This window comes from Cryptomeria japonica, unplaced genomic scaffold (genome assembly GCF_030272615.1).
Source record: "Cryptomeria japonica unplaced genomic scaffold, Sugi_1.0 HiC_scaffold_560, whole genome shotgun sequence".
Taxonomy (NCBI): Eukaryota; Viridiplantae; Streptophyta; class Pinopsida; order Cupressales; family Cupressaceae; genus Cryptomeria; species Cryptomeria japonica.
The window spans coordinates 53,524-65,000 of record NW_026729368.1 but is presented as its reverse complement, the minus strand read 5'-3'; the positions used below and the strand labels follow the sequence as shown (position 1 = coordinate 65,000).

The 11,477-nt window shown below is 60.5% G+C and overlaps 2 non-coding genes across 2 annotated transcripts; both read right to left on the bottom strand.

The window, feature by feature from the left end:
* Positions 1–206: 206 nt before the first annotated feature.
* On the bottom strand, positions 207–325 carry LOC131872347 (5S ribosomal RNA). The gene has a single exon (XR_009370508.1). It is a non-coding gene; the product is annotated as a 5S ribosomal RNA (ribosomal RNA).
* Positions 326–6,284: 5,959 nt separating this feature from the next.
* LOC131872346 (5S ribosomal RNA) lies at positions 6,285–6,403 on the bottom strand. Its single transcript, XR_009370507.1, has one exon. It is a non-coding gene; the product is annotated as a 5S ribosomal RNA (ribosomal RNA).
* Between the last annotated feature and the right edge of the window lie 5,074 nt (positions 6,404–11,477).

The window sequence follows — 11,477 nt, the reverse complement described above, 5'->3', positions numbered from 1 at the left end:
CCTCGGGCGCACCGGGGTGCGCGCACAACGCCCGGGTTGCACCGTGGCCTGTGTGCTCGGGGCGCCTCGGGTGCGCGCTCGGTGTCGCCCCCCGCGCGCGCGGTAGTGCGGGCAGCGCACCCCGGCCCGGCCCGGCCCCGACGAGAACGCAAACGGGCAAAAGGTTTATTCAAATAGCATTGCGACGCCCGGCGAAAAACTAAAAAAGGGTGCAACACCGGGACTTCCCGGGAGGTCACCCATCCCAGTACTACTCCGGCCCAAGCGCGCTTAACTGCGGAGTTCTGATGGGATCCGGTGCACTAACGCTGGTATGATCGCACCCGTTATGAGCTTGTCGCAGTGTGTACTTAGCAAACCGCGACCCACGTGCGAATCCACCCCGGCCACCCACCCCCGTCGAGGTGCACACCCTCCCTCGCGAAGTGCGCCCCGTTCGCCAAGTGTGAGCCCTGCCCGGGGTGCGCGCACCTTGCTAGGGCGGTCGGGTGTGCACCCGGCCCGGCCTACGTGCGTGCACCTGGACGGGGCGTCGTGTGCGTGCAGTGTCCCGTCTGCAACGCGGTGCCCACACACCACCTCGGGCGCAACGACCTGCGCTCACATGTGGGCCGAGTGCACCTTGGTGCATGTTCGGGGCGCCTCGGGTGCACGCTCGATCTTGCCCCGGTGCACCAAGGCGCTCGGTTTGCCCCGGGTGCGCACTTGGTGCAAGGTGGGCACCCAAAATAGGGATCAAGCACCAAAACACAAGTTTCGGGATGCAAAATGGGACCCAAGGACCACAAATGCGTTCCAAGACCCATGATGGGTCCACGAGAACAAAAATGTGTTCCGAGACTTAATAAACAAATATTGGGTTTTAGGAGAAGAAACATGCTCTGATGCCCAAAACGAGAATCGACCCCGAAAAGGCCACAGGCCAAAAGTGGGATGCGAGACAAAAAAAAATGGGACCCGAGGACCAAAATTGGTTCCCAGGTCGAAGACAGGGCAACCGGACAAGAAACGACCTCTAAGGCTCGAAATGAGTCCCGACGACTAAAACTTGACAAGAAGCACCCATCAGGCACCCAACTCGACACCCATGGGATGCCGACCCACCCGGGCTTCCACCTAGCACACCTTGGCACCCACCCACCCTCGCACCCAACCTCGCACCCAACTTAGCACCTTGAACCCACATTGGCACTCCACCCTGACCCTGGCACCTTGGAACCCACATTGGCACTCACCTTGACCCCTGGCACCCACCTTTGCACTCACCTTGGGACCCACCCTGGCTCCCACCTCGGCACCCACCCAGACACCCACCTTGGTTCCTTGGCACCCACCTTGGATCCTTGGCACCCACCCCGACACCCACCTTGGCACGCAACTTGGCTACTTGCCACCCACCTTGGCTCCTTGACGCCCACCCCGACAACCACCCCGTGACCTACCCTGGCTAGGGTTGGTGCACACCCACCCTGGTGCCCACCCTTGGCACCCACCCCATGACCCACCTTGGCACGCACCTTAGTACCCACCCCGTTACCCACCCTAGGACCCACCCCGTGACCCACCTTGGCCAGGGTGGGTGCCTTGGGTGCGCACAACTTGCCTGGGCTGCACACCAGGGCGGGCTCAAGATGGCACCCCGCGTTCACGTTTTTTTCACTATCTTTCAAACGGAAATTTTAAAATCTCGTTTTTTTTTTTTTTTTGCCTTTTCTGGAAATTAGTGAAGGCAGCGCATCAAAGGTGCGCAATGCTGGTGCGAACCCGGGAGCGCTCCGATGTGTGCTCCAAGGTGCGGCGTGCACGAAGTCCGAGCCCGGCTTGCCCCGGGTGCGCACCTCGCGTGCACCTTCGCCGGGGGTGAGCACCTTGGCTGGGTTGCGCGCCCTGGTGCGCACCAAGGAGCGCTCTGAAGTGTGCTCCAAGGTGCGGCGTGCACGAAGTCGGAGCTCGGTTTGCCCCGGGTGTGCACCTCGGGTGCGCATCCTCGCGTGCACCTTCGCTGCGGTGGGCACCTTGGCTGGGTTGCGCGCCTTGGTGGGCACCATGCAGTGCACGAAGTCGGAGCCCGGTTTGCCCCGGGCGCGCACCTCCGCCAGGGGTGGGCACCTTGGTGCGCACAACTTGCCTGGGCTGCGCACCAGGAAGGGCTCAAGATGGCACCCGCGTTCCGTTTTTTTTCACTATCTTTCAGAACGGAAATTTTAAAATATCGTTTTTTTTTGCCTTTTCTGGAAATTAGTGAAGGCAGCGCATCAAAGGTGCGCAACGCTGGTGCGAACCTGGGAGCGCTCCGATGTGTGCTCCAAGGTGCGGCGTGCACGAAGTCGGAGCCCGGTTTGCCCCGGGTGCGCCCTGGTGGGCACCATGGTGCGCACCAAGGAGCGCTCCGAAGTGTGCTCCAAGGTGCGGCCTGCACGAAGTCGGAGCCCGGTTTGCCCCGGGCGTGCACCGCGGGTGGGCACCTTGGTGCGCATGCCTTGCCTGGGCTGCGCACCAGGGCGGGCTCAAGATGGCACCCGCGGTTCCGTTTTTTCACTATCTTTCAAAACGGAAATTTTAAAATCTCATTTTTTTTTGCCTTTTCTGGAAATTAGTGAAGGCAGCGCATCAAAGGTGCGCACCTCGCTGCCCACCACGGTGCGCAACGCCGGGTGGGCACCCGGGAGTGCTTCGAAGTGTGCTCCAAGGTGCTGCGTGCACGTTGTCGGATGCCCGGTTTGCCCCGGGGTGCGCACCTCGCGTGCACCTTCGTCGGGGTGGGCACCTTGGCTGGGTTTGCCCCGGCTGCGCTCCGAAGCGGGGTTATTGGTGCGCCGCCTCTTTTTTTGTCGGAGCGTTTGGTGGGGTTTCTCGCATTGGCTCTTCCCAGGCCGGTTGCCACCCTGGCGCGCACGAAGTCGGAAGTAGGGTTAATTGCCCGGGTGCGCACCTTTGCCTGGGTGGGCACCTTACCTGGGCTGTGCACCAGGGGCGGGCTCAAGATGGCACCCGCGTTCCGTTTTTTTCACTATCTTTCAAAACGGAAATTTTAAAATCTCCTCTTTTTTTTGCCTTTTCTGGAAATTAGTGAAGGCAGCGCATCAAAGGTGCGCACCTCGCTGCCCACCTTGGTGTGCTCTGAGGTGCGCACCCGGGAGCGCTACGAAGTGTGCTCCAAGGTGCGGCGTGCACGTTGTCGGAGCCCGGTTTGCCCCGGGTGCGCACCTCGCCTGCACCTTGGCCGGGGTGGGCACCCTGGCTGGGTTTGCCCAGGGTGCGCTCCGAAGCGGGGTTACTGGAGCGCCCCCTCTTTTTTTGTCAGAGCGTTTGGTGGGGTTTCTCGCATTGGCTCTTCCCAGGCCCGGTTGTTGGGTGCGCTCCCACCCTGGCGCGCGCGAAGTTGGAAGTTGGGTTAATTGCCCGGGCGCGCACACTTCGCCAGGGTGGGCACCTTGGTGCGCACACCTTGGCTGGGCTGCGCACCAGGGGCGGGCTCAAGATGGCACCAGCATTCCCTTTTTCTCACTATCTTTCAAAACGGAAATTTTAAAATCTCGTTTTTTTTTGCCTTTTATGGAAATTAGTGAAGGCATCGCATCAAAGGTGCGCACCTCGCTGCCCACCTTGGTGTGCTCACGAGGTGCCCCACCACGGTGGCTGCTCCGAGGTGCCCACCACGGTGCGCAACGCCGGTGCGAACCCGGGAGCGCCCCGATGTGTGCTCCAAGGTGCGGCGTGCACGAAGCCGGACCCCGGTTTGCCCCGGGTGCGCACCTCGCGTGCACCTTGGTGCGCACACCTTGGCTGGGTTGCGCGGCCTGGTGGGCACCATGGTGCGCACCAAGGAGCGCTCCAAAGTGTGCTCCAAGGTGCGGCGTGCACGAAGTCCTAGCCCGGTTTGCCCCGGGTGCGCACCTTCGCCGCGGTGGGCACCATGGCGTTGCACGAAGTCGGAGCCCGGTTTGCCCCGGGTGCGCCACCTCGCGTGCAACCTTCGCCGGGGTGGGCACCTCGGCTGGGTTGCGCGCCCTGGTGCGCACCAAGGAGCGCTCCGAAGTGTGCTCCAAGGTGCGGCGTGCACGAAGTCGGAGCCCGGTTTGCCCCGGGTGCGCACCTTCGCCGCGGTGGGCACCCTGGGTGCGCACCATGGCGTGCACGAAGTCGGAGCCCGGTTTGCCCCGGGTGCGCACCTCGCGTGCACCTTCGGCGGGGTTGCGCGCCCTGGTGCGCACCAAGGAGCGCTCCGAAGTGTGCTCCAAGGTGCGGCGTGCACGAAGTCGGAGCCCGGTTTGCCCCGGGAGTGCGCACCTCGCGTGCACCTTCGGCGGGGTTGCGCGCCCTGGTGGGCACCATGGTGCGCACCAAGGAGCGCTCCGAAGTGTGCTCCAAGGTGCGGCGGTGCACGAAGTCGGAGCCCGGTTTGCCCCGGGTGCGCACCTCGCGTGCACCTTCCGCCGCGTGTGGGCACCATGGCGTGCACGAAGTCGGAGCCCGGTTTGCCCCGGGTGCGCACCTCGCGTGCACCTTCGCCGGGGTGGGCACCTCGGCTGGGTTGCGCGCCCCTGGTGCGCACCAAGGAGCGCTCCGAAGTGTGCTCCAAGGTGCGGCGTGCACGAAGTCGGAGCCCGGTTTGCCCCGGGTGCGCACCTCGCGTGCACCTTCGCCGCGGTGGGCACCATGGCGTGCACGAAGTCGGAGCCCGGTTTGCCCCGGGTGCGCACACCGCGTGCACCTTCGCCGGGGGTGGGCACCTCGGCTGGGTTGCGCGCCCTGGTGCGCACCAAGGAGCGCTCCGAAGTGTGCTCCAAGGTGCGGCGTGCACGAAGTCGGAGCCCGGTTTGCCCCGGGTGCGCACCTCGCGGTGCACCTTCGCCGCGGTGGGCACCTTGGCTGGGTTGGGCACCATTGAGCGCTCCGAAGTGTGCTCCAAGGTGCGCACCATGGCCCTCCAAGGTGCGCAGCATGGCGTGCACGAAGTCGGAGCCCGGTTTGCCCCGGGTGCGCACCTCGCGTGCACCTTCGCCAGGGTGGGCACCTCGGTGCGCACACCTTCTCAATGTTTTCTTGCCTTTTCTGGAAATTGGTGAAGGCAGCGCATCAAAGGTGCGCACCTCGGTGTGCTCCGAGGTGCGAACCCGAGAGCGCTCCGAGGTGCCCACGAAGTCGAAAGTCGGGTTAATTGCATTGTTTTCCCCGGGTGCGCTCCGAGGTGCGCAACATCGGTGCGCACCAAGGAGGGCTCCGAAGTGTGCTCCAAGGTGCGCACGATTCGGAGCTCGGTTTGCCCGGGGTGCGCACCACCTTGGCTGGGTTGCGCACCCTTTGTGCGCTCCAAGGTGCGCACGATAGTCGGAGCTCGGTTTGCCCCGGGTGCGCACCTTCGCCAGGGTGCGCACCTTGATGCGCACGCCTTGGCTGGGCTGCGCACCTTGGTGGGCGCCATGGTGCGCACCTTTCGTGCGCTCCAAGGTGCGCACGAAGTCGGAGCTCGGTTTGCCCCGGGTGCGCACCTTGGTGGGCGCCATGGTGCACTCCGAGGTGCCCAAGATTGGTGCGCACCAAGGAGCGCTCCGAAGTGCGCTCCAAGGTGCGCAGGTGCGCGCGAAGTCGAAAGTTGGGTTAATTGTCCGGTTTGCCTCGGGTGCGCACCTTGCGTGCACCTTCGCCAGGGTGGGCGCCTTGGTGCGCACACCTTGGCTGGGCTGCGCACCCGGGCGCGCACACCTTGGCACCCGCGTTTCCTTCATTTTAAATTTTTTTTTTTTACAATCTCTCAAGTGGGAAATTCTATAATCTCAACTTTTTTTGCCTTTTCAGGAAACTTTTGAATGGAGCGCATCATTGGTGCGCTCCGAAGTGTGCTCCAAGGTGCGCACCTCTGGTGTGCTCCAAAGCTCTCTCCAGCTGCGTGCACCTGCCCCGGCCGCGCACCCGAGCCCCGCCAGCCCAGCTTCGCTCACCTGTCCCGGGCGTCTGGTGCGGAACCTTAGAGTAAGAAACATCACCGTGCACCTTGGCCAACGTGCGCGACTCGACCGACCGAGCGCGCACTGGCCGAGGTGCACACCGATTTCACCTGGGTGCGCGCGCAGCACCTCGGGCGCACCGGGGTGCGCGCACAACGCCCGGGTTGCACCGTGGCCTGTGTGCTCGGGGCGCCTCGGGTGCGCGCTCGGTGTCGCCCCCCGCGCGCGCGCGGTAGTGCGGGCAGCGCACCCCGGCCCGGCCCGGCCCCGACGAGAACGCAAACGGGCAAAAGGTTTATTCAAATAGCATTGCGACGCCCGGCGAAAAACTAAGAAAGGGTGCAACACCGGGACTTCCCGGGAGGTCACCCATCCCAGTACTACTCCGGCCCAAGCGCGCTTAACTGCGGAGTTCTGATGGGATCCGGTGCACTAACGCTGGTATGATCGCACCCGTTATGAGCTTGTCGCAGTGTGTACTTAGCAAACCGCGACCCACGTGCGAATCCACCCCGGCCACCCACCCCCGTCGAGGTGCACACCCTCCCTCGCGAAGTGCGCCCCGTTCGCCAAGTGTGAGCCCTGCCCGGGTGCGCGCACCTTGCTAGGGCGTCGGGTGTGCACCCGGCCCGGCCTACGTGCGTGCACCTGGACGGGTGCGTCGTGTGCGTGCAGTGTCCCGTCTGCAACGCGGTGCCCACACACCACCTCGGGCGCAACGACCTGCGCTCACATGTGGGCCGAGTGCACCTTGGTGCATGTTCGGGGCGCCTCGGGTGCACGCTCGATCTTGCCCCGGTGCACCAAGGCGCTCGGTTTGCCCCGGGGTGCGCACTTGGTGCAAGGTGGGCACCCAAAATAGGGATCAAGCACCAAAACACAAGTTTCGGGATGCAAAATGGGACCCAAGGACCACAAATGCGTTCCAAGACCCATGATGGGTCCACGAGAACAAAAATGTGTTTCCGAGACTTAATAAACAAATATTGGGTTTTAGGAGAAGAAACATGCTCTGATGCCCAAAACGAGAGAATCGACCCCGAAAAGGCCACAGGCCAAAAGTGGGGATGCTAGACAAAAAAAAATGGGACCCGAGGACCAAAATTGGGTTCCCAGGTCGAAGACAGGGCAACCGGACAAGAAACGACCTCTAAGGCTCGAAATGAAGTCCCGACGACTAAAACTTGACAAGAAGCACCCATGCACACCTTGGCACCCACCCACCCTCGCACCCAACCTCGCACCCAACTTAGCACCTTTGAACCCACATTGGCACTCACCCTGACCCTGGCACCTTGGAACCCACATTGGCACTCACCTTGACCCTGGCACCCACCTTTGCACTCACCTTGGGACCCACCCTGGCTCCCACCTCGGCACCCACCCAGACACCCACCTTGGTTCCTTGGCACCCACCTTGGATCCTTGGCACCCACCCCGACACCCACCTTGGCACGCAACTTGGCTACTTGCCACCCACCTTGGCTCCTTGACGCCCACCCCGACAACCACCCCGTGACCTACCCTGGCTAGGGTTGGTGCACACCCACCCTGGTGCCCACCTTGGCACCCACCCCATGACCCACCTTGGCACGCACCTTAGTACCCACCCTGTTACCCACCCTAGGACCCACCCCGTGACCCACCTTGGCCAGGGTGGGTGCACCCACCCTGGTGCCCACCTTGGCACCCACCCATCCTAGCACCCAGCCTGTGACCGGGCTTGGAACCCAACCTTGCACCCGTCTTGGCCAGTGTGGGTGCGCACCCATCCTGGCACCCACGTTGTGACACACCCTTTAACCCACGCACCCTAGCAGCCACGTTGGCACCCACCTTGGAACACAACCTAGCAACTTGGCACCCACCCCGTGACCCACCTTGGCATCCACCATAGCAGTCGCCCACTTGGCACCCACCTTGGAACCCAAGTTGGCACCCACCTCGGCACCCACCTTGACACTTGTGGACCCACCTTGCCACTCACCCTAGCATCGACCCATCCTAGCACCCACCCTGGCACCTTTGCACCCTAGCACTCACCCATCCTAGCACCTAACCTGTGACCCACCTTGACACTCACCCTCGCACCCACCTTGGAACCCAACCTAGCACCCACCCACCCTGACACCAACCCTAGCACCTACCCACCCTTGCACCCACCCTGTGACCCATCTTGGCACCCACCCATCCTACCACTCAACCTATCACCCACCTTCTCACCCACCTTGGCATCCACCTTAGCACCCACCCACACTGGCACCTTGGCACCCACCTCGGGCAAGGTGGGTGCACACCCACCCTGACACCCAATTTAGAACCAACCGAGCATGTTACCCACCTTGGCACCCACATTGCAGCCCACCCTAGTACCCACCCTATGACCCACATTGGCATCCACACCCTAGCACCCAGGCACCTCGACACCCGCCTTGACACGCACCCTAGCACTAAACCTGTGACCCACCTTGGAACTCACCCTAGAACCCACCCACCCTGTGAACCACCTTGGCATCCACCTTAGCACCCACCCACCTTGGCACCCACTCTAGCACTCACCCATCCTAACACCCAACTTGTTACCCACCTTGGCACCCGCCCTCGCGTCCACCTTGAAACCCACCCTAGCACCCACCCACGCAGGAGCCCACCTTGGCACCCAACCTAACACCCACGCATCCTGGCACCCAACTTGTGACCCACCTTGGAACCCACCCTAGTACCCACCTTTGAACCCACTATATCACCAACCCACCTTGGCACCCACCCTATGACCCTCTTTGGAATCCACCCTAGCACGCACCCACCCTGGCACCCACCATGGAGCGCACCCTAGCACCCACCCACCTCGGCACGCACCTCAACACCCACCTTGGTGTGCGCACTGCGCCAACCTCTCAAAGACCCTATGTGGTGCGCTCCAAAGTGTACACCTTTGGTGCGCTCCAAGGTGCGCACCTTTGGTGCACACCGAGGTGCACACCAAAGTGTGCACCGAGGTGAGCACCAAAGTGCACTCCAAGGTGCACACCAAGGCGTGCACCTTTGGTGCGGTCAATGCAAACGAATTCGGAAGTTGGGGTCGATGTCCTAATCGCTGCTGCAGACTACACGTATGAGAATCGGACAAATAGCTTTATATAGGGGAGGTGTTGCGTTTGATGGGTCGACTCCCCTGGTTGTGTGCACTGCACCAACTTCAAAGACCCTGTCTTGTTTAAGAAGTCAAAAGTTGGGGTGGATGTCCTAATCATTGCTGCAGTCTACGCATGTATGAGAATCAGACAAATAGCTTATATAGGGGAGGTGTTGCATTCGGTGGGTTGACTCCCCTGGTTGTGCGCACTGCGCCAACCTCAAAGACCCCGCATAGCAGAAGAAGTCGGAAGTCGGATTTTGGTGAGCACCAAGGCGTGCACCTTTGGTGCGGTCAACGCAGACGAATTCAGAAGTTGGGGTGGATGTCCTAATCGTTGTTGCAGGCTACACATGTATGAGAATCAGACAAATAGCTTATATAGGGGAGGTGTTGGGTTTGATGGGTCAACTCCCTTGGTTGTGCGCATTACGCCAACCTCAAAGACCTTGTTTTCGTTAAGAAGTCAAAAGTTGGGGTCAATGTCCTAATGGCTCCTGTAGGCTACACATGTATGAGAATCGGACAAATAGCTTATATAGGGGAGGTGTTGGGTTTGATGGGTCGACTCCCCTGGTTGTGCGCATTACGTCAACCTCAAAGACCTTGTTTTCATTAAGAAGTCAAAAGTTGGGGTCGATGTCCTAATTGCTCCTGTAGACTACACATGTATGAGAATCAGACAAATAGCTTATATAGGGGAGGTGTTGGGTTTGATGGGTTGACTCCCCTAGTTGTTCGCATTACACCAACCTCAAAGACCTTGTTTTCGTTTAGAAGCCGAAAGTTGGGGTCGATGTCCTAATTGCTCCTGCAGGCTACGCATGTATGAGAATCAGACAAATAGCTTATATAGGGGAGGTGTTGGGTTTGATGGGTCGACTCCCCTGGTTGTGCGCATTGCGCCAACCTCAAAGACCCTGCATTGCGGATGAAGTCGAAAGTCAGAGTTTGGTGTGCTACAAGGTGTGGTCGAAGGTGCTCACCTAGGTGTGCACCTTTGGAGCGCAGGAAAAGTGCCCTCCAAAAGTGCGCACCTTTGGAGTGCACAAAAGTGCCCTCCAAAAGTGCGCACCTTTGGAGCGCACAAAAGTGCCCTCCAAAAAGTGCCCTCCAAAAGTGCGCACCTTTGGAGCGCACAAAAGTGCCCTCCAAAAAGTGCCCTCCAAAAGTGCGCACCTTTGGAGTGCAGAAAAGTGCCCTCCAAAAAGTGCCCTCCAAAAGTGTGCACCTTTGGAGTGCACAAAAGTGCCCTCCAAAAGTGCGCACCTTTGGAGCGCAGAAAAGTGCCCTCCAAAAAGTGCCCTCCAAAAGTGCGCACCTTTGGAGCGCAGAAAAGTGCCCTCCAAAAAGTGCCCTCCAAAAGTGCGCACCTTTGGAGCGCAGAAAAGTGCCCTCCAAAAAGTGCCCTCCAAAAGTGCGCACCTTTGGAGCGCAGAAAAGTGCCCTCCAAAAAGTGCCCTCCAAAAGTGCGCACCTTTGGAGCGCACAAAAGTGCCCTCCAAAAAGTGCCCTCCAAAAGTGCGCACCTTTGGAGCGCACAAAAGTGCCCTCCAAAAGTGCGCACCTTTGGAGCGCACAAAAGTGCCCTCCAAAAGTGCGCACTTTTGGTGCGCACCAAGGCGCTGGTTCGGTCGTTGCAGGCGAGTTCGGAAGTTGGGGTCGATGTCCTGAGCGGAGGTGCAAACTACACAGGTGTCGGAATCGGACAAATAGCTTATATAGGGGAGGTGTATGCTTCGATGGGTCGACTCCCCAGGTTGAGCGCACCGCGCCAACCTCAAAGACCCTACGGTATGGATGAAGTCGGAAGTTGGGTCCGATGACCGATTCGATTAGTAGGTATGCTCATGAGGTCGGAATTTGGGTCCGATGACCTGCCATGTGCAGGAAGGCGAATGTTGGCACTGTGCGTTGCAAGGTGCACACCAAGGTGCTGGTGCGGTCTTTTTAGTCGAGTTCGGAAGTTGGGGTCGATGTCCTGATCGGAGGTGCAAGCTACACAGGTGTGGGAATCGGACAAATAGCTTATATAGGGGAGGTGTATGCTTCGTTGGGTCGACTCCCCGGGTTGAGCGCACCGCGCCAACCTCAAAGACCCTACGGTATGGATGAAGTCGGAAGTTGGGTCCGATGACCGATTCGATATGTAGGCATACTCGCGAGGTCGGAATTTGGGTCCGATGACCTGCCATGTGCAGGAAGGCGAATGTTGGCACTGTGCGTTGCAAGGTGCGCACCAAGGCGCTGGTTCGGTCGTTGCAGGCGAGTTCGGAAGTTGGGGTCGATGTCCTGATCGGAGGTGCAAACTACACAGGTGTGGGAATCGGACAAATAGCTTATATAGGGGAGGTGTATGCTTCGTTGGGTCGACTCCCCGGGTTGAGCGCACC